Source organism: Pinus tabuliformis, chromosome 3_2 (genome assembly GCF_031772625.1).
Source record: "Pinus tabuliformis cultivar Carrire ecotype Pingquan chromosome 3_2, CPIR1, whole genome shotgun sequence".
NCBI classification, from domain to species: domain Eukaryota; kingdom Viridiplantae; phylum Streptophyta; class Pinopsida; order Pinales; family Pinaceae; genus Pinus; species Pinus tabuliformis.
The window spans coordinates 927,076,160-927,100,703 of NC_142302.1; positions in this window are offsets into that span (position 1 = coordinate 927,076,160).

Here is a 24,544-nt window from a genome sequence, read left to right on the forward strand (position 1 = left end):
TAAATGGGGTCAAGATGAGCATGAAGCATTCAACCTGATCAAACAAGCTATCATTAACGCTCCATCTTTAGAAACCCCGAGTTTTTCAGAATCTTTTATCTTATACACATTTGCCTCAGAGAAATCATATGCTGTGATTCTAACTCAAGCAAATCAAGAGAAAGCGGAAGCTCCAATCGCATTTTTTAGCTCGAATTTACAAGGTGCTGAACTCAACTATTCAGACGTGGAGAAACAGGCATATGTTGTTTTCAAAGCAGTCAAATATTTCAGACCTTTCTTACTTAAAACCCATACTAAGGTCATAGTACCGTTTCTAGCGGTAAGAAATCTTCTAGTATAGAAGGATGTGGGTGAAAAAAGAGCAAATTGGATCACTGCTTTACAAGAATACGACCTTGAGATCAAACCAACAAGCATTGTAAGAGGTCAAGGCTTCTGCAAAATGTTGGCTGGAGCATCGCAAATTCCTGAAAATTCATCTGAAGAGGTAAAAATGTATGAGGTAAGCCTAAACGATGCAGAATCATTATATGCTGACACCATTTATTATCTTAAGAACGGGTATGCTCCATCACACCTGGATCACACTAAGAAAAGAGCTCTGAGATTGAAAGCTAAACAATATCAGCTCATAAATGATTTTCTGTTTAAAAAGAATTACGATTCTGTTCTTCTTAGGTGTCTTGAGAAAACTGAAGCCGAAAAGGTTTTGCAGGAACTCCACGATGGACCAGCAGGCGGACACTATGATAGAGATGCTACTGCACATAAAATCTTACGTGCAGGATATTATTGGCCCACACTGTTCAAAGACTCACACAGTTACGTGAGGAAATGCCAAGTCTGCCAAACTACTGCAGGGAGACAAAAGAAACCGTCCATGCCACTACAGCCGGTAAACATCGAGCAACCATTCAGTCAATGGGGCTTGGACATAATAGGTGAGATCGTTCCTCACTCTTCTAAACAGCATAGATACATCCTCACGGCAACAGATTATTTTACTAAATGGGTAGAAGCAGTTCCTCTCAAGACAGCTAATTCTGAAAACATCATTGAATTCATAGATCAATTTATAATCACTAGGTTTGGATTGCTAACAGCTTTAATGTTTGATAATGCCTCATACTTTTCTGGGAATGCAATGACTAAGTTTGCACTTAAAAGAGGGTTCAAACTGAAATATTTGGCCAACTACTATCCGCAAGGTAATGGATTGGCTGAGTCAACAAATAAAAACCTAATCAGGATTATTAAAAGAACAGTTGACCAGAACCAGAAGAATTGGCACAAAACTTTGGTAAATGCTTTATGGGCAGATAGAATAACGAAGAAAGCTTCAATCAGCACTTCTCCCTTTAATTTAGTTTATGGGAAGGAAGTGGTTCTCCCAACTCACTTAGTGATCCCCTCCTTGTCTTTAGTACAATACATCGATGAAGTATCTACTTCCTCCTTACAATTAAGACAAATGGAAATAATTAAATTAGAAGAACGACAAGAACAAGCTAAGAAAACCCATGCTCATCACCAAGCGCTAATAAAATCCTCTTTTGATTCAAGCATAATGACCAGAAATTTTTTTCAGATGGGAGATCTAGTTTTGAAATGGGTTAAGGCTCACGAAGAAAAGGGCAAACATACAAAATTTCAGAAGATGTGGCTTGGTACTTTTCATATTGTAGAAGTCATAGGCCCATGAACGTTTGTGTTGCAAGATTTAGCAGGTAGAAGGGATTCTTTGCCTGTTAATGGACAGATCCTTAAAATATATTTTCCATAGAAGATTATTCTTCTATTTTGTAGGATAGTTTTAGTTTTTTTCTTTTCTTTCTTATAAATAAAACCAGTTGTAGATGGTTACTACAGGGGTTCACGAAAAAGACACCAATTCTCTATCATATTTTCATTTTTTTCGCTTGTACAAATAGTAAATTTTTTTGAAAAATCTGATCTTTATTATTGACAGATAGAGTTAAAACTTTAGCCTAGATATGATACTAGTTTCAACTTCAAAAAATTTGATGAAAGCAACCTTTGGCAAAAAATTGTTTTATATCAGCACAATGAAAGGTATCAATAATAAAATAAAGATTCTCTGTAAAACTACTATTTTCAAACTCTATTATTGTCATCCAGAGCTTTCTTAAGGAAAAACAATGATTTCCTCCCTGCTAAAGAAAATCACAGCATTCAGAGGAACAATCCGAGAAAACACTATATCTCAAAGAATAGGAGGTCTCATCACGAGCCGACTTATCATGATCACAGATATTATAACTTGCTGACTTTGCTAATACTGTCCACCAAAACAGGGCAACGACTCAAGATTGTTGCAATCAAAAGACAAGGGGTCTCATCACGAGCCAGCTTGTTCATCAAAAGTGTAAATCAAGTGAATGACTGTGTCATAATTTGGCCACCAAACCAAGACATTGTTATTTAGAGAATAAAAAAGGAAAAGAGTGTCAAAATGGGTTTTTCTCTGAAAAGTTGTAAATAGCCTTAAGCAGGATAAAGGATCATTGCTGGGTAACAGGTAACCCTGTCGAGGCTATGGACGCCTGTTGGCAGCAGAGGCTTTACCTACGACAAATGAGCATATTTTAAAAGCCAGCACACAGAGAAGACCTTATTTTATCTTTAAAAGACCAAGTAATGGCTGATGTAAATACAAGGACAAAGCCTGAGGAAGCAAACAATTGGAATAGAAAAAGGTTGAAACAAAATATCATTGATAGGATAAGGCATAATGTACTCTATCTGTCCATAATAAAATTTTGACTTATGAAAATTTTTCTGCTTTGGAAGTTAAAATTCAATAGAAAAGCAGAGATAACTGGTTCTTCCCAGTGAATCGCCATTGTTGTGGCCACCAACAACCCCCCTTTGTTTGGTATTAGCAATAAAACCAAGCAAATGGGAACCCTTAATAAAAAATCCAAAAAAACATTTTATGAAAATTTTTGTATTCAACTCCTTAAAATTGTATCGCATCGCGAGAAGAGAATAAAACATTTTCTTATGAGCATAATAAACTGCGAAGAAGCGATGCGAAATTCATCGCATCGCATACATTATGAAGCGCTCTTAAATGAAAAATCTTAAGAAATCTCCGACGGCTGATATGCGACGTCGCATATCGCAACATCGCATAAGCAGCACACAATGATTGAATGACTAAGCGCGATCTGTGATGCCGCGATGCTGCGATCTGCGATGAATGTGATTTGCGATAAATGCGATCATGAATTTCTGTGATGGCACATCTTGACAACGCGATCCGTGATGCTGCGATGCGAGTCGCAGAAATCACCCATCACAAATTTTCCTTTGCGCAGTATTCAAGGAAAGCTGTCCGTAAACCAAAATTGGGCGCGCGCCTTAAAAGAAATTAATGAGTGTATGCCAAAGTATTCAAGAAGGACCGTTTTGTGTTTTTCTAAGAGTCAGTTCGCTATGGGTGTCATGATTTTATACATTCATAAGATCTTAAAGCTTTCATGTCAATCTTTATTATCATTACTCTTTTCCTTTGCGTAAACTGTAAGACAGGAAATAACATGAAGCAATGTGCAGGAAACATCTAAGAAAAAGGGGAAAGCGTCAATGCTCGGAGAATAGAGAAGAGATGCCTTCATAAACGGATGTCGCATGCAACAGGACCACAGATTCCAGAGTATCACTCAACAGATGCTGATGTCAATAGGCCATCCAACGCTCAGAGTCAAAAGCACACAAAAGCAACATGTTTACAAAAGATCCTGAAGCTTATGCCCGGTAAAGGAAAAAAGGCGCTAAAGAAGGAAAACGCACCAGAAAATCCCGGAACAAAGAACGAAGGTAGTTTTCGATGTGCGATTAGCACCTAGCGCTAATCACGCATCGCTAAGAAAATTGTTCAGAGAGCAAAGTCCCTAAATTGTTCAGTCATTCGTAAGGCCGGAAACCAAAATAGCAAAAGAAGAATCAGTTTGAGAGAAATTTGGGTTATTACCAAGTATACACGCAGTGAATACACCTAGCCAGAGGAAGATTCTCGAAAATATCTTCTAGTTTACCAGAAAGTGGTGCCAACGCGTGTTATTTCTATTTTCGTAGCTCAAACAAAAGCCGAAGGCGACCAGCCGACTCTTCCCAGGCGAATGTTGCATGCTTGCAGCACTAAGGAGCAAATACAGAAATGGTTAGGAATTAGATTCAATTTTTAGAAATAGTTTTGCTTTAGTAGAAGGGCGGTCATTTAAAACCGTATCCTAAATTTATGTAATTAAGTTAATTAGTTAGTAGTATTTAAACCCTTCTTAGGCATTTGGAGAAGGGTCCAGAAATTTGTCAAAAAACTTGTCCTCAGAACATGCACTTTTGCACCCTCGGAGGGGGTTTTGATGAATGGATGGATCAAGGTTTATTAATGTTTGCATTTGATATCTGCTACTCATGTTGCACTTTTGTACTCTGAGTAGATGTTAGAACAAGGAGAGATAAATCATTGTTGCTTGAATCTTATGAGTGGAACCATTCATAAATGGTACTTTTATCTCTTGACCGTTTCTGTTTATATTCTTAAAGTGATATACAATTTTTAGTTGTTTATATGTTACTGCATGAATGTGTGAGTTATCATTTGGCACTTTTGTACGGTGGAGTCATTTATTTATGTTTGATATATGAATAACTTATTATGCGATATGATGTTCACAACTGTTTTGCCTAACTTTTTATGAAAAGTGGTTTATCTTAATTGATTTCTATTCTTATGATAGCTGAATGATCTTTATTACCAGTTATTGTTTGAAATCTCTTTAGATCGCATAATAGAAGAAATACACCCCGGGTTAGCATAGCTTAGATGTGTTGTTTCTCATTATATTACAATAGCATAGAGTTAGTTTAAAAGTTTGAATTAAATTAGCTTTAAGTACTCTTAGATCAACATCATCCAACTCTGCACACACACACCCTTAAATTGGGAAACTGGTCCCATTATCCCCAGTCGGACCCGCTATACCAAACGGATAAGGAGCTGCCAACGAAGGTCCGGACTGGGTGGGTATCCCCCTTGTTGTCGACCCGATTTTCGGGGCTTCAACATATTTGATGCTAGAAGGAGGGCCCGAACTATGAATGGCACCTAAATCAAAATCTAAATACCATTCTGAGAGTAAATCGCCCTCATCAACTCCCCCGACTTCCCCAGTACGTTTAAATCTAGAGTCAGAAGTCGCTCGAGTATTAACCGCTGCTACATACTCTAATATTTCAGACCAATCTACCATTGAACCCCCTGAAGTTCAAACTCTGATTCACAAACTCCAGGGATTTTCTATTTCTACACAGAGGTCTGATAAATCTCAAAGCAGCGTGACTTCGCAGTACAATCCTGCTCATCCCCTGACCAGATTAAAGAGTGAAAAATTTGGCATCCAGCCAACTGAATTCCCTCTCCCCACTAGGAAAAGAGCAAGGAAAACACCACAAGAGTCTGCCAGTGAGACTCTTTCATCTACATCGTCCATTTCAACTCCCTCAGCACGAAGTCAACCACCCACATCTTCATTCCAAACCATCCATCCATCTTCCACAACCCCTCTTCTTCCATCATCTAAGATCATAATATCTTCATCTTCCCAGCCTCAGGGATCATCCTCTGCACTTTCATTTACTAGCAGCTCAACGATGGCCCAGTCTCCATGGAACAATCCTGGGACAGTTTTAATGCCTCCACCCCTGAGCCAAATACCGGCCCATCCTGAGAAATGGCTACCCAAATTCAATCCAGAAGCAGGCATGCTAGCTGAAGAGCACATTAACAATTTCATGCTTTCTGTCAATCTCAATGGAGTTACCAACGAGGATGTCTTTGTCTGGATTTTTCCCTATACAATGTAAGGAACAGCCGGGTCATGGTACTTTTCATTACCCTCCGGGTCTATCACAAGTTGGGACATTTTTCAAAGTCAATTCCTTACCAAGTTTGGTGATGACAGATCAACGGCAACGTTAATCAATGACCTATCCAATCTTAAAGCCGAGGCTAGAGAACCCATCAAAGATTTCAATTTATGGTTCAATAAGATCCTCAAAAAAATTCCCACTGCTTCCCAACCCAGAGAAGAAGTACGATGTGAATGGTATATTACGGCCTTACCATCAAACTTAGCAATCTTCGTGGATAGGGCAAATAAAACAACCTTAGTTGAAAACCTGACAGAGGTGATAGCAGTAGAGAAACGTGTAGTAGCCCTGGAAAAGAGATCTGCGATAGAGGAACGCAAATCTAAAAAAGTCACCTTCAAGGAAGACTCAAAGAAGAAACAAACGAAAGACCCTTTCAATTTGGAAGGATTGCAAAAAAGTATTAAAGACCATGTCCAATGAGATGATTGACATAAAAAAACAAGTAGCAAAAACTTCTTCAAAAAATCCCTATAGAGCTTTTAAAAGAGGCCCTTCAATGGATGTGAAACCACCCAACGCTATCTCAAATGTCGAATCCGAAGAAGAGGAAGAAGAAGAGAGTACCACTAAAGGGCAGACCGATGATGAAGAAGTTGTGGAACTACAAGGAATGTGGGATTTCATCCTCCCACAAGAAGAAGATCAAGAAGCATTTCCGGTTAGCACACGAAGCAAAAATCAACTTGATCCTCCCCAAACTATCCCTAAGCAGAAGGGCACAAGACCTGCAGCAAAAGATAAAGTCGCAACAAAGAAAACGACCGCTAAAGCGACTCAATCTAGCCCAGTCCAACCAGATCAAACAACTCCATCAAGAACACTGATAATGTCGGATGAAATGGAATACAATATTATTGATGACATGAAAAAGACTAGGGCTAATATCACTCTTTATGAATTGAGCAAATTGAAACATCAACAGAAGATAATGATGAAAGAATTACATGCCGTGCCTACTACATCTTTGCCTACAGCTGTAGCTTCCCACAACATGGGAAGAACTCCAACCAACATGATCAATAAGATTGATCCAAATGACATTGCCTTGATTGGAGGAAGATCAAGGTCTCACACTCCCCCTTTTCTTCTCACTTATGAAATTTTCAATAAAAATGTGCACAATTGTTTCGTAGATTCTGGTGCTTCAACGAATATTTTACCCAGATCAATATGTGCCAAGTTGAATGTTCAACCACAAAAATCCGCAGTGTGCATAGTTCAACTTGATCGATCTCAAGTCGAAGTGATTGGTGAACTTAATCAAGTAACCATAAGATTGTCGTCCAACCTGAAGGTATGTCAGGTTATTTACATTCTAGTAGCTGATATCCCAAAATTCTATGGGTTGATTCTTAGCAGGGATTGGTCCAAAAAACTCCATGGATACTTCTCAACCGACTGGTCGCACATGTGGTTACCCTACAATGGTAAACCGAATCAAATAAAGGTTGAACGAGAGTTATACCAGAAGTACATAGTAACGGAATTGGAGGGAGAAAATGAAGCAATAGCATATAACAACAGTATCATAGGCAATTACTCGGTAGATTCTTTCCTCGGCAATTTCAATGCTCATACATCACCTTACTTAGAAAATTCAGTTTTGTCCCAAGTCAAATTTTTTTCCCAAATTGATAATTCAAAGTGTGTTAATTTTGTAGATAAACCTGTAAATACATCTTTGTTTTGGAAATTATATTTTGATGGCTCTAAATCTAATGAAGGAGCAGGAGCAGGATGCGTTCTGATTAGTCCAGAAGGAAATAAGACCATGCTTACGTGCAGACTTGAATTCGATTGCACAAACAATACAGCGGAATATGAGGCCTTGGTGAAAGGCCTGTACAAAGCAATCGGGTTGAACGTCAAGTATCTTCAAGTCTTCGGAGACTCTGAGATTGTCGTCAAACAGGTACGTAACACCATACATTGCCTATCAGGTCATTTGAAACACTATCAATCTTTAGTACAAGATCTGACTGAGCATTTCATAGCATTCAATATTTCGTCAATCCCAAGACTCCAAAACGCGAGCGCAGACCTTTTAGCTAACGTAGCCTCTAGACTTATTCCCTTCGAAGATTTTAGTCCAGATAGATTCTCAATAGAATTAATCTTTAGACCGTCCATCCCTAACAACATTACAAATTGGAGAGTATTCAACGACGATCCTGATATTGTAAATTTCCTCACTTCTGAAGGATCCTACTCCAATCAAATAATTGACGAAGACCATCACGATCGACAAATACAACAAGATAGCACTGATAATGCTATACCTAAATCGGTGGTTAAGTTGGAAGACTTATACGATTTGAAAAGTTGGTTTAAAAGGTCTACCAATTCTAAGCTCTACAGTTCAACTCTGAACTACGAATTAGTAAACCTAGGAACCGATGATAAACCACAAAACGTTAATCTAGGCCACGGCCTAGCCCCTGAAGAAAAACTGGCGTATATTCGTCTTTTGAGACAATACAAAAATGTTTTTTCCTGGAATTACGATGAGCTGAAGACATACGACACTTCTATCATTCAACATACTATCCCTATGATTGACAACGAAAAACATGTCCAACAGAAACTCAAAAAAATCCACCCCAATTTAGAAAATCAGATAAAAACTGAGCTAAATAAGTTATTAAAAGCCAGAATAATTTTCCCCGTCAGACATTCCAAATGGGTCTCCAATATGGTACCCGTTAGAAAGAAAAACGGAGATATTAGAATCTGCATCGATTTTCGGAATCTCAATAAATCCTGTCAAAAAGACAATTTTCCCCTCCCACCTATGGAGCAGATATTACAGGCAGTAGCAGGCTCAGAACTAATGTCTTTTTTGGATGGATTTTCAGGATACAATCAAGTGCTGGTACATCCCGATAATCAGTTAAAAACCACATTCCGAACTAAATGGGGCACATATGCATATCGGAAGATGCCATTTGGTTTGATCAATGCCGACGCTACATTTCAGAGAGCCATGGACATCGCATTCAAGGGTTTAGTCAATAAATCTGTAGTAATTTATTTGGATGATATAACAATGTATTCCAAGAAGCGAAGCGACCATCTCAAAGAATTGAAACAAATCTTTCAACGATGTTTAAGGTATGGGATTTCACTTAACCCAAAGAAATCTTTTTTCGCATTAAGTGAAGGAAAACTTCTAGGATTCATAGTGTCAAAATCTGGTATTCACATTGAGCCTGACAGAATCAAAGAAATTTCTGAAATATCCCTACCTCATAATAAAAAAACCATGCAATCTTTCCTTGGTCAAATCAATTTTGTGAAGAGATTTGTCCCAGATTTTTCACGAATTGTTTCTCCTTTGCAAACCATGATTAAAAAGAATTCAAATTTTAAATGGGGTCAAGATGAGCATGAAGCATTCATCCTGATCAAACAAGCTATCATTAACGCTCCATCTTTAGCAACCTCGAGTTTTTTAGAATCTTTTATCTTATACACATTTGCCTCAGAGAAATCATATGCTGTGATTCTAACTCAAGCAAATCAAGAGAAAGCGGAAGCTCCAATCGCATTTTTTAGCTCGAATTTACAAGGTGCTGAACTCAACTATTCAGACGTGGAGAAACAGGCATATGCTGTTTTCAAAGCGGTCAAATATTTCAGACCTTTCTTACTTAAAACCCATACTAAGGTCATAGTACCATTTCCAGCGGTAAGAAATCTTCTAGTACAGAAGGATGTGGGTGAAAAAAGAGCAAATTGGATCACTGCTTTACAAGAATACGACCTTGAGATCAAACCAACAAGCATTGTAAGAGGTCAAGGCTTCTGCAAAATGTTGGCTGGAGCATCGCAAATTCCTGAAAATTCATCTGAAGAGGTACAAATGTATGAGGTAAGCCTAAACGATGCAGAATCATTATATGCTGACACCATTTATTATATTAAGAACGGGTATGCTCCATCACACCTGGATCACACTAAGGAAAGGGCTCTGAGATTGAAAGCTAAACAATATCAGCTCATAAATGATGTTTTGTTTAAAAATAATTACGATTCTGTTCTTCTTAGGTGTCTTGAGAAAACTGAAGTCGAAAAGGTTTTGCAGGAACTCCACGATGGACCAACAGGCGGACACTATGATGGAGATGCTATTGCACATAAAATCTTACGTGCAGGATATTATTGGCCCACGCTGTTCAAAGACTCACACAATTATGTGAGGAAATGCCAAGTCTGCCAAACTACTGCAGGGAGACAAAAGAAACCGTCCATGCCACTACAGCCGGTAAACATCGAGCAACCATTCAGTCAGTGGGGCTTGGACATAATAGGTGAGATCATTCCTCACTCTTCTAAGCAGCATAGATACATCCTCACGGAAACAGATTATTTTACTAAATGGGTAGAAGCAGTTCCTCTCAAGACAGCTAATTCTGAAAACATAATTGAATTCATAGATCAATTTATAATCACTAGGTTTTGATTGCCAACGGCTTTAATGTTTGATAATGCCTCATACTTTTCTGGGAATGCAATGACTGAGTTTGCACTTAAAAGAGGGTTCAAACTGAAATATTCGGCCAACTACTATCCGCAAGGTAATGGATTGGCTGAGTCAACAAATAAAAACCTAATCAGGATTATTAAAATAACAGTTGACCAGAACCAGAAGAATTGGCACAAAACTTTGGTAAATGCTTTATGGGCAGATAGAATAACTAAGAAAGCTTCAATCAACACTTCTCCCTTTAATTTAGTTTATGGGAAGGAAGTGGTTCTCCCAACTCACTTAGTGATCCGCTCTTTGTCTTTAGTACAATACATCGATGAAGTATCTACTTCCTCCTTACAATTAAGACAAATGGAAATAATTAAATTAGAAGAACGACGAGAACAAGCTAAGAAAACCCATGCTCATCACCAAGCGCTAATAAAATCCTCTTTTGATTCAAGCATAATGACCAGAATTTTTTTTTCAGATGGGAGATCTAGTTTTGAAATGGGATAAGGCTCATGAAGAAAAGGGCAAACATACAAAATTTCAGAAGATGTGGCTTGGTCCTTTTCAGATTGTAGAAGTCATAGGCCCATCAACGTTTGTGTTGCAGGATTTAGCAAGTAGAAGGGATTCTTTGCCTGTTAATGGACAAATCCTTAAAATATATTTTCCATAGAAGATTATTCTTCTATTTTGTAGGATATTTTTAGTTATTTTCTTTTCTTTCTTATAAATAAAACCAGTTGTAGATGGTTACTACAGGGGTTCACGAAAAAGACACCAATTCTCTATCATATTTTCATTTTTTTTCGCTTGTACAAATAGTAAAATTTTTCGAAAAATCTGATCTTTATTATTGACAGATAGAGTTAAAACTTTAGCCTAGATATGATACTAGTTTCAACTTCAAAAAATTTGATGAAAGCAACCTTTGGCAAAAAATTGTTTTATATCAGCACAATGAAAGGTATCAATAATAAAATAAAGATTCTCTGTAAAACTGCTGTTTTCAAACTCTATTATTGTCGTCCAGAGCTTTCTTAAGGAAAAACAATGATTTCCTCCCTGCTAAAGAAAATCGTAGCATTCAGAGGAACAATCCGAGAAAACACTATATCTCAAAGAATAAGAGGTCTCATCACGAGCTGGCTTATCATGATCACAGATATTATAACTTGCTGACTTTGCCAATACTGTCCACCAAAACAGGGCAACGACTCAAGATTGTTGCAATCAAAAGACAAGGGGTATCATCATGAGCCAGCTTGTTCAGCAAAAGTGTAAATGAAGTGAATGACTGTGTCATAATTTGGCCACCAAACCAAGACATTGTTATTTAGAGAATAAAAAAGGAAAAAAGTGTCAAAATGGGTTTTTCTCTGAAAAGTTGTAAATCGCCTTAAGCTGGATAAAGGATCATTGCTGGGTAACAGGTAACCCTGTCGAGGCTATGGACACCTGCTGGCAGCAGAGGCTCTACCTACGACAAATGAGCATATTTTAAAAGCCAGCACACAAAGAAGACCTTATTTTATCTTTAAAAGACCAAGTAATGGCTGATGTAAATACAAGGACAAAGCCTGAGGAAGCAAACAATTGGAATAGAAAAAGGTTGAAACAAAATATCATTGATAGGATAAGGTATAATGTACTCTATCTGTCCATAACAAAATTTAGACTTATGAAAATTTTTCTGCTTTGGAAGTTAAAATTCAATAGAAAAGCAGAGATAACTGGTTCTTCCCAGTGAATCACCATTGTTGTGGCCACCAACAACCCCCCTCTTTGTTTGGTATTAGCAATAACACCAAGCAAATGGGGACCCTTAATAAAAAATCCAAAAAAACATTTTATGAAAATTTTTGTATTCAACTCCTTAAAACTGTATCGCATCGCGAGAAGAGAATAAAACATTTTCTTATGAGCATAATAAACTGCGAAGAAGCGACGCAAAATTCATCGCATCGCATACATTATGAAGCGCTCTTAAATGAAAAATCTTAAGAAATCTCCGACGGCCAATATTGACGTCGCATATCGCAACATTGCGTAAGCAACACACAATGATTGAATGACTAAGCGCGATCTGCGATGCCACGATGCTGCGATCTGCGATGGATGCGATAAATGCAATCATGAATTTCTGCGATGACACATCTTGACGACGCGATCCACGATGTTACGATGCGAGTCGCAGAAATCACCCATCGCAAATTTTCCTCGGCGCAGTATTCAAGGAAAGCTGTCCGTAAACCAAAATTGGGCGCACGCCTTAAAAGAAATTAATGAATGTACGCCAAAGTATTCAAGAAGGACAGTTTTGTGTTTTTCGAAGAGTCAGTTCGCTATGGGTGTCATGATTTTATACATTCATAAGAGCTTAAAGCTTTCATGTCAATCTTTATTATCATTACTCTTTTCCTTTGCGTAAACTATAAGACAGGAAATAACATGAAGCAATGTGCAGGAAACATCTAAGGAAAAGGGGAAAGCGTCAATGCTCGGAGAACAGAGAAGAGATGCCTTCATAAACGGATGTCGCATGCAACAGGACCACAGATTCCAGAGTATCACTCAACAGATGCTGATGTCAATAGGCCATCCAACGCTCAGAGTCAAAAGCGCACAAAAGCAGCATGTTTACAAAATATCCTGAAGCTTATGCCCGGTAAAGGAAAAAAGGCGCTAAAGAAGGAAAACACACTAGAAAAGCCTGGAACAAAGAACGGAGGTAGTTTTCGATGTGCGATTAGCGCCTAGCGCTAATCACGCATCGCTAAGAAAATTGTTCAGAGAGCAAAGTCCCTAACTTGTTCAGTCATTCGCAAGGCCAGAAACCGAAATAGCAAAAGCAGAATCAGTTTGAGAGAAATTTGGGTTATTACCAAGTATACACGCAGTGAATACACCCAGCGAGAGGAAGATTCTCGAAAATATCTTCTAGTTTACCAGAAAGTGGTGCCAGCGCGTGTTATTTCTATTTTCGTAGCTCAAACGAAAGCAGAAGGCGACCAGCCGACTCTTCCCAGGGGAATGTTGCATGCTTGCAGCACTAAGGAGCAAATACAGAAATGGTTAGGAATTAGATTCAATTTTTAGAAATAGTTTTGCTTTAGTAGAAGGACGGTCATTTAAAACCGTATCCTAAATTTATGTAATTAATTTAATTAGTTAGTAGTATTTAAACCCTTCTCAGGAATTTGGAGAAGGGTCCAGAAATTTTTCAAAAAACTTGTCCTCAGAACATGCACTTTTGCACCCTCGGAGGGGGTTTTGATGAATGGATGGATCAAGGTTTATTAATGTTTGCATTTGATATCTGCTACTCATGTTGCACTTTTGTACTCTTAGTAGATGTTAGAACAAGGAGAGATAAATCATTGTTGCTTGAAGCTTATGAGTGGAACCAGTCATAAATGGTACTTTTATCTCTTGACCGTTTCTGTTTATATTCTTAAAGTGATATACAGTTTTTAGTTGTTTATATGTTACTGCATGAATGTGTGAGTTACCATTTGGCACTTTTGTACGGTGGAGTCATTTATTTATGTTTGATATATGAATAACTTATTATGCGATATGCTGTTCACAACTGTTTTGCCTAACTTTTTATGCAAAGTGGTTTATCTTAATTGATTTCTATTCTTATGATAGCTGAATGATCTTTATTACCAGTTATTGTTTGAAATCTCTTTAGATCGCATAATAGAAGAAATACACCCCGGGTTAGCATAGCTTAGATGTGTTGTTTCTCATTAGATTACAATAGCATAGAGTTAGTTTAAAAGTTTGAATTAAATTAGGTTTAAGTACTCTTAGATCAGCATCATCCAACTCTGCACACACACACACCCTTAAATTGGGAAACTGGTCCCATTATCCCCAGTCGGACCCGCTATACCAAACGGATAAGGAGCTGCCAACCAAGGTCCGGACCGGGTGGGTATCCCCCTTGTTGTCAACCTGATTTTCGGGGCTTCAACAAGTTCCCAACACTATGAATTTGCATTAAATGATAGGGAACACATTCCTAGATTTTCTCAATCAGTGGAGCTCCAAAATTTTTCAATAATTTCATGATGTTTTTTTTTCATTTATTATCCTATATTGATCCTCCCATAGCAAGGAGAAAGTCCCTAGATTATCTCCTCCTCCAAATATTCATAATCTATCCAATATTCTCACAATATTCTACAAAAATAAATAATATTAGGCACAAATATGCAATTATCTCTAAATCTTCCTAATGAACATATTGAAGTTAAAAATATGTCATCTAATTCAAAAAGAGAGGTTTAATGTACTGAAGGATGGTCAGATGGGCCTTAATTTATGTCTAATTTGGAGGCCCATTAGTGAGATTTAAATTTTGTTCCATTGGATTAGTTAAAGGATTGCACTCAGGGATGCCAAACATGTTCAACAGATCTCCAATGTGCTTCTTCTGAGAGAGGAATATAAAATTTAGATGTTGGGTTACTTGAATACCAAGATAGTAGTGAACATAGCCCAAATTTGTTATTGTAAAACCTTTCCTCAGTTCTTTCTTTATGGATGAAATGTAGTTCTCATTGTTCTCTATCATCAAAGAGAATCTACATACACCACAAGATACACAACTATTTTTGAAACTTTCTTGACAAACAAAGTTGCATCATCAAAATCACAATGTTTAAATCTGAGCTTCAAAAGATGCTTAGTCAACTTATTGTACTAGGTTCACAGTGCTTGCTTGAGGCCATACAAGGATTCGACAAGCTTGCATACTTTTTGTTCCTAACCCTTCATAACAATTCCTTATAGTTGGGACATAAAAAATTCTCTTTAAGATCTCCATTCAATAAAGTTGTTTTTACATCCATTTGATGGATTTTCTAACCGTTCTAATCTGCCAAGGCAAAGAGTGTCCAGATTGTAGCCCATTTTTCTATGGTTCTATGCAAAAAAAAATTCCACAAGCCTGGATTTATGCTTTTCAAGTGAACCATCTGCTTTATACTTATTCTTGAAGACCCACTTTCAGCCTATTGGTTTGGTTCCCAATGGAGGATCAACTAGATTTCAGGTGCCATTCTTTATCAAAGCGTCATATTCTTTCTACATTGCTTCTTTCACTTAATCATGAGAAGTGAATTCTATGAAGGAAGTTGGTTCAAAATATGTAGAAAAATTCAGTTCTCAATCATAATAAATATCCATATCAACAGGTGAATCAAGATCATCTACATCACCTCCATTCTTTTTGGTAGAGCTTCTTATTCTTGTCTTTTCAACCTCATTAGGACAAACACTTTCAAGTGTTTTTGTATGCCATTTTGGAGGACCTTTATTAGATGGCCCAGGTTGCTTAGTTGATTGAGATGAGGTTGAATCAATATTTAGCCTCCCAATTATATCAATCACATCACTGAAAGTGTCATCTTGATCACTAGTTGGAGCTTCATGTGGAGGAGAGAGTGCTTCATAAGGAGATTCCACATTTTAATCTAGTATAGGGATCCCCCCTTCAAGATGTGGAATCTCATTATCAAACTCTTGAAAAGAATTTGGATGTCGGAATCTATACAAGAGATCAATTTTTCACTTAAAACATTATTATTCTTGGAAGATTCAAGAAATATCACTGTTGGAATAAAGAATTACTGAAAGGGGGGTGAATCAGTAATAGTGAGATTCTTTAAAACTTTTTTTAATATGATTACAATCCTTTGTTTATATGCTGTTACTTGCTGCAAGAATTCATTCATAAAGGAGGTGAGGAACAAGGTTAAACATTCATATTTATACAACCAAACACATGGAAACCTAGAGGGAAAACACCACCAAATTGTTGTTTTTTTATGATGTAAATTAAACACATACTTAATTACAACTGGTTTTTTGTGAGCACGCACTCACAGGAGGCACCGACCACCTTTGGTTAGCAAGCACTAACTTGCCAAGAGGAAATTACAACCTCTTCTGAATGCAGACACCAACCTTATCTTACCACTGTTCTACTATTTCATACAATTTTTAAATTGAAAACAAAGACATGTAGATTACAAGTAAAATATGAAAAAGGTTGGTTGCAGGCTCATCTTCTTCTCTATGTCTTCTGCTGTTACACCGACTCCCTTTGGTCTCATGTACTTTTTCTTTACTTGCTGCTCACAACAACATATCCTCAATAATATGTCTTCTCTTGCACAGGCTTTCTGCTGCAACTACTTCAGTTCATCTCACATTGTTCTTTACACAACAATCACTCTGTTGCCTACTCTTCAGCTCTTCCTTCACAAGAACTCTCTCTGTTCTCAGTGCTCAGACCTCACTGTCTATACACCCAACTCTCACTCATAAGCACTTTAGCAATATGCTCGATTCCCTCAATTGCTCAATTGCAAATGATGGTTTTGATCCATAGAAGCACACAACTCAAGGCTGTCTCTGGTGTCTGTACCCTAACCACAGGGGCTTCACTAGGGGAGAAATACCATACCACTTGGGTTCATATTGGGGGATATATATTGGGGAAAAAATGACATAATATATCGATCATATATTAGGGGGTAAAGGGTTTTTATATTGGCAAGTATTAAAAATGGAGCTCAAATTTAATGAAAACAAAATAAAGGGGTATAAAAAAAGTTAATGAAAAAATGGATGGATACAATATTTAATGAAATTAGAGGTTTTTTAAATTGGGAAGGTGTATTGAGTTCATATTGGCAGGGAGTGAAATAATGTCATTTTTGCAGGTATTTTCCAATATGTATTCAAATTAGGGGTATTGCTTAGTATGCCATGAACATACACGATATATCAAAGGTTCATTGAGTGAAGCCCCTGTGACCCTTACTGCCCAAATGTACTTCGACATGGCTCCCCCTGCTGCTGTTGTGTCTTATAGATGAATCATGTCACAATATTAAACATAGAGTTGGACCTTGGAGCTCTTCATTAACTGACTACATAAATCTCCATGCTGAGAATTTAATTCTCACGTGACCTGCACACTCCTTCAAGAGTCCCATTATTATTTATTTCTCCACGGAGCTTGACAATCCTTAGGGATGGCTACTCTATTCCACATGTAACACAACTAGACATGTACGCGAAGTAGCTGATTGCTTCCTTCATTCCCTAAAATTCGTCTCTATTAAATGTTGTCCTTGTTTCCTTGTCTCATAGTATTCTACAGGTCTAGACAACTTCAACAGTAAACTCCACCATTCCTGCATTAATTTCTTCAGCTGATGACTCATACATCCATTAAAATTGTTGTACTACCTCATTGGAACACAACATATCATAACTTATACAAGAGGAAAGTTACAATATTGCATTCTTCGATATCCTTGGCCCCCTTTCCTATTGGCTCCTTTGGCATTTTCTTCCTCATAGGACTGAGACCTGTGACTATTGGCTTAGCGCTATATTGGAGCCCCTCTGTACCATAACAGACATAATTTAAATGTTATGATATTTCATTCTCTGATGTCTTTAGCTCCCTCTGTTCAACCCTTGGTCCCCTTAGGTTTCATATGACCATATGCTTTTAAATATTAGAGCCTCCTTTACCAGAACCTCTTTAACCACCAGTTTCACAAGAGTTACGATGTTCTAATCCTACGATATTATGTCCTTCGATATGCTAACGTCACCCACAACTTCACTTTCTGGGGCCCACTAACATGCCGCCATGTGTCCTATAGGAGGAGAGATGAATGGGTCCATCAGACTCTAGATTTTCAACGAAGTCCTTTGTATTTCCTATTTTTCGCAAACCTTGGTGCTTCCAAAGTAATGCAAATCTTAAGACCTTACGAGGTTTCGATCCCCAATGGTCCTATTCTTCGAGGTCCCGATGGCTGAGTCCTTCCAATATCCCAAGACTACAACCTCTGATATGAACAATGTAAACTTTGAAACGGGAACTGTAAACTCAAAAACGAGAAATCTAGCCTAAAAACCGCGAAAAAACATGAAAAAATGTCCAAAAAATGAACAATGTGTATTCTAGAATGATGTTTTATTTTTTTTAGGGTTAATTTTCAACATATTTGAAAAAATGACAGTAAAAGCAATTTTTTTTGTGCAAAATAAATGAAAAAAACACACTAATGTTTTTGGTAGAACAACATTTCTCTTTCCTAGGTATAATTTCAACATTTTTTTTGTAATGGTGTTAATGATAGAATAATGGGATCCAAAACACATTAAAATTCCAACAATTTTTATTCATGTCGTTAAACATATAATAACATGACACTGAATATCACTAAAATTATAATTGTTTTCAACCACAACATTAAAGATAAAAAAAATTGAAAAATTTTCAATCATAAAATTAAAAAACTCTAAGTTTTCAACAGATTTAAACCATGACATTATGAACAAATTACATGACTAAATTAATCAAAATATCAATCCTTTTAGATTGAATGTAACATAAATTATATCTCTAAGTTATTGATGCATTGTGGATATTCTAAACAAAAAAATTCATCATAATTAAAACATATAATCCATCAAACATAAAAATGACTCATAACATCATGTAATATCATATGGAATTGAAAATTTTTATTTCAAGATACCATGCAAATATCAGTTATATAAACTATCTTAGACAATTATTCAAAACCAATCATATCTTCTTGCACACCATAAGAATGCACATATTCAAATGAATGACTAGATGCATATGAAGATGTTCCATATTCCTCTCTTTCATCAACTAGTGCCCCATTTGAGTGAACATGCATGCCCACCATTTCAGGTTTCAAAATTCTTCTAGATCTACGACTGGGTTCAACAAACTCCCATCTGAACATTGTTTCTTCTGGTAGAAACCTCTTCAAAATATCTATTGTCTTGAAGCAAAGAGTTCCTCTCTTCTTTAAATTGAAATCATAAACAAGTATGTCGACATCCTCCAATTTCAAGAGGTATGTGTGGTGTTGATTTATATTTGTACCCTTTCTTTTTATCTTTTTGCCATTTTTTTCTCAACTACCATCTTTGGCTTGTACACAACATTGAATGGGTGTGTATTTTTGGCATACAAATGTACTTCAACAACTACAGCATCTTCATTTTCTGTAATTACCTTTATAACCTGGGAAACCCAGAATGGATAGCCATTGGCATCTCCATATGCTAGCACTGCAATCATGCAACCCTCCTTAATATCATGTACTAAACCCTGTAAAGGTCTTACATGGCTTCATGTTGTGCAAAAGATCTTTTGGAACGAATAGACGTTTCTCTTTCCTCTACCTATGAAGAATTAATAATACCTTGAGATTTTTGTTGTTCAACAATGTTTCTTTCCTCATATTCATTTAAAAGATTTTGTGACCAAATAAATGGAGTTTTCAAAAGTATATCTTCATTTGTTGTTCATGAAATGATATAACTCTGATTATTGAAAAAATACTCCCACTTAATTGAATCAGCAATATCAAAGTACTCATGTGTATATCTAATACGTTTTTTAATTTCTTCCAGACAATCAGAATAATTTATATCTCTCTTTTGCCTGGATGCATTATGAACTTCAACAACTGATTGTAATAACAATATATTTGATGCAAATATTGGATGATCTGGAATGAACATCCAAAATGCCAAACCTGATCCCAGAATAAACCTTCGCATGTCAACAGTTTCTTCCAACATAAGAAAAATAGGCTCTGCCATGTATGATTTCTTAATACATTCAATTAATGATGGAAAGCTCCCAACATCCTTACTCCTCAATGTGACTGAAAAACGACTGAACATATGATCAATATGGTCATGAGTGTGCCCAAGAAGAAGGAAACCAACCTTTACCTTATGAAAATTTCTAAATTCAACAAGCATGTTTAGATATTCAAAAATACGCTGATTTTTGTTTTCATGACAAGTGTTGTCCAATTGTAGATACAAAACTTCAGGAAGATTACCAGACCATTGTAGCAGCTACAACCACCCTACAAAATTTTGGTGTGCACCCAATTTCAGAGCCTCCCTTGAGAGTTTCACTTGATGGCTGCACACACTTGGGTTCACTCCGTGAGCTCGTGTGAGTCTTCGCACCAGCCTTGATTGATCATTTCACCCAAGTTTTGCATGTTGATGTCAATGTCATGCCTGCGACCATGTTTTGGTTATACTCTTGGTCTTCGATCCATGTGTATTTGTTGTGTTTGCTATGTAAACATCTGTCGCACTCATGCATGGAGTCACATACATTGTCGCGCAAGCGTCGCCATGGTCGACCCACGATTAATCACAAATGTCGCGCTTGTCGCTTACACCATTGGTTAATCATGTTGAGCATGTGTGTCTAGATTTTTTGAGTCGTATCATCGCCAAGGCATGTAAGTGTGTGTTTGTAAGGTTACGTATGCATCTTTCACTCGTTCACACACTTAGTCACTTTGATGAAGTTCTGACAACCGGATTCTCCTTTGATAGCTAGACCATCACCCCACCGTCAACTCGATCAAATGTCACCCAAAATAGCGCAGAAGCCCCAAGCAAGCCATTTCAAGTTGTGTTGTAAGCAAGAAAATCAATCAACCTTCATGTTGGTCAACTAGAGAGTTTGACCTAGTAGCCACCCCGGAACTGACTCCCCTCAAAACTTGTGCAGAGGCCGCAGACCTTTTCCGCTCCACTGGCTGAGAAAGTTGCATAGACAGGCCGGACAGACACCAAGTGCCCGTCCCTGTCTCCCTCAGAAAATTGCATAGTTTTTCCAGCCAACCCTCCTGACAGTTGACTGGTTGCTCACCAAGAAAATTGCACAGTTTTCATGATAAAGTCCTCTGCTTCTCAGCAGTATGCTCAGATTAGAAATTGCGTAGAGGTGACCAGTAGGCCAACCTCTAAGCATCAACACATTTTTTCCACCAGTAGCTCCCGACAACTGACTGACAGTTCCCCTCAGGAATTGCACATTTTTTGCTACCAAGCTCAAGCATCTGACTGCCAGTTCCCTCCATGAATTATGCAGTTTTTGTTGCCAAGCTCCCGACAGTGGACTGCGAGTTCCCCTCAGGAATTGTGCAGTTTTTGCTGCCAATGATCCAGTAGCTAACTGCTAGTTCCCTTTAGGAATTTTGCAGCTTTTTCTACCAAGCTCCCACTGTTCACTCATTCCGCAAATTGCGCAGATCTCGTTTGCCCAGCCTTTTCGTAGCCCAGATTGTTCCTCTCAAAAGCTACACAATTTTGTCCTCCAGCTGAGCCAGACCTCGCAGATAGTCATTGTCGATCTGGGTTGCCCATCTTCATCACCCAGTGACTCCTGCATAGTTTTCATTAGCAGTGCCTGAAGCCTCCATCCCAACTCACAAATTCATCTCCTCTCCTAGTCACCTGCATCTAAAATGATCATGTATAATGGTAGACTAGGAGGTTTTGGATTTCATGTCATCTTGTCATGAGTGTCTACAGATATAGGTACACAAACAAACATGGCTCGACGACAGATGGGATGAACGAAGGGAGCACATGAAGAAGGACGGGTTTGCCAACGGACAAACAAATAATGCATGCAAAGGGATGTGCTCACAAATGGACGATCATGCAAAGATGTGTTCACAGACAGATGGATGAGAAAAAAATGCATGCAAAGTGATGTGCTCACAAACGGACGACCATGCAAATATGTGTTTATGGACGGATGGATGAGAAAACATGAAAAATGTGTTCACAGACGGATAGATAGACGAACATGCAATTTTCGTGAACAGGCGAACTTGTTAAGCCTTCCAACATACAAGCAAGGTGCAATGTGCAAATGCAACATCGAGAAAACCGAACGACCATAGAAGACTTCGCGCATGTTGCATGCAGAGGTGAAGTTGTGACACACCATGAGGAAATCCATCACCAACAACACTGTAGCTCGACATGCACACTAGCAGTAGCATGTATGTGCCAACACTCTCATGTCGAGTCATGTCATGAGTCATGTCATCTACATCTCTACTGTGGGCCATACTATCAATCAATGTATTGTAACGTGGAAGTCCAAGAGACCCACTTGTTGTATGAAGAGTCATGTAAAGTCAAAAAGTCATGGAAGTCAAATAGTCATGAGGGTAGTCGAACAACCACAAGGGTCAGTTTCACCCTTGGCTATAAATATCCCCTCATTTGAACATGGAGAGGAATTTTCATCTCAACTCCTCTGGCATAGCCTTAAGATTCTGTAATCTTTCCTTTGAGGAGTAAGTAGTGGCTCCAATTCCCCACACACGGGGTTAATGATGTATGGTGTAACAATGTGTCTTGGAAATTTCGCTTGATTTAGAAGCTTGCTCACATGCCAACACATTTAGACACATGTATTGTAATTGTTGTAAGACTAATCTTTAACACTTGTAATGCATGTTGCTTTAACTTGTGTTTAACACTTGAACTAATTCACTTGTTGTAATACATATATGTTAATTAAAATGTGTTGTATATGCTATTAAAATTGTCTTTCCCATGTAGAATACTCTCCTGGACATCAGACAGACCTTTCACATAAAGCTCGTTATAACAACCATTACACTCGTGCGGACTAATCCACTGAGTATTATACGTGTTATCTTCCCTTGTGTGTTATGATTGCCGCATCCATGTGGATTCTTCCACCAGAAGTTGTGCACGTCTTGTTGTGTTGTGTGTTCCTAACAGAGTTGGGACTTCTCCCAACAGACTTGGGACTCACTCCCACCCTCTCCCTCTACGGTGAAAGAACCATTGACACAAGAGACACTTGCAATCACCAGGCACGTGAAACTCACTTCTCGCAAGACAAAGCAGATCACTCTCCTGTGCTTACAAGAAAGAGTTGAGGAAAATATTTAAGATAATGGCAAGCAGGCCATCTTACTAGATGGGCATCCCACACTAAACGGTGTGAGGTCTAGTTGGGACTTCATACTGAGGTGATCCCTTGATGTTGGTGGGTCCAACACCGTCAACATTTTTGCGCAAGAAGGAGGGCCAGATGACAAGATGAGCCCATATATCTGGGTTGAATCTCTTATCCATGAATAACACAAAATTCGTGCTCCCAGGGTGTTTATCTCATTTCTCCCTCAATTAATTATCAATCCCCAATGAGCTTCTCGATCACTTGTCCTTGTTAAATTTTGATAGTTAGGACAGAACGTCCGTAACCGAGCACATTTATGATTTTCTTCATTTCTGTGAATGTCATGAAATCGATAGTGATGATCTTGTTTGCATACTCTTCTTCCTCACCCTTTAAGGTCATGCTAATCGATGGTGTCATACCCTGCCACTTGCTTCTGTTCATTCCCTTCTCACTTTCCTCAAGGAGCTCCATCAAGCCTTTGATGAGTGTGACAACCAAGATGTCTATGAAGGAATATCTCATTTAAGAATGAAGCCTGGAGAATCAGTTGAGGACTTTGCTACCCACTTCCTTCACCTATGTCATGAAATTCCTAAACAATTTGTGGACCTTGACTTCATGAGCCAAGAGCTCAAACGCTTGGTTCATGCCTCTCGAAATGGTGAACCTCTTGATTTTCCTTCATCCTCGACTCTTGCATATCATGAGACACCTCATGTCATGAAGAGGGTTCCCCCTTGCAGCAACCAAAAATCTAAGAAAGTTGCGCAGTGGGTACCCCCTTGCAGCGGTTACAAAGCTGATAAATCTGCACAGCATGTTCCCAACCCACCTACTTGGTTGTCTCACGCCCCAATGGAGGAAATTATAGAATGGTGTAGAAAGCCTATGGAAAAAATTCATCCCTCATTTCCGCAAGAGGACATCACTGTTCATAATCGAAGTCTTAAGTCTAATCTGTATCTCTGCCACCCTCCATCATCTACAAGCAATGACTCCTTGCACCATGACTCGCTTGAGCGATTTGCTTCACAAGCTAGCCACGCGCGCTCTCTTGATTCTCGAGCTGCTGGCTCAAGTTGCATTCATGTGCAAGGTAGTCTCATCCATACAAACGAAGGAGTACGATAGTGAATACATAATCCATTCCTCTCAAAACATTGAGCCTCCATTCTTGATTGATTCTCAATCTGTGAATCTTGGTGAAACATCATGCACAATCAATTCTTTTGATCAACCTCCAGTCATGG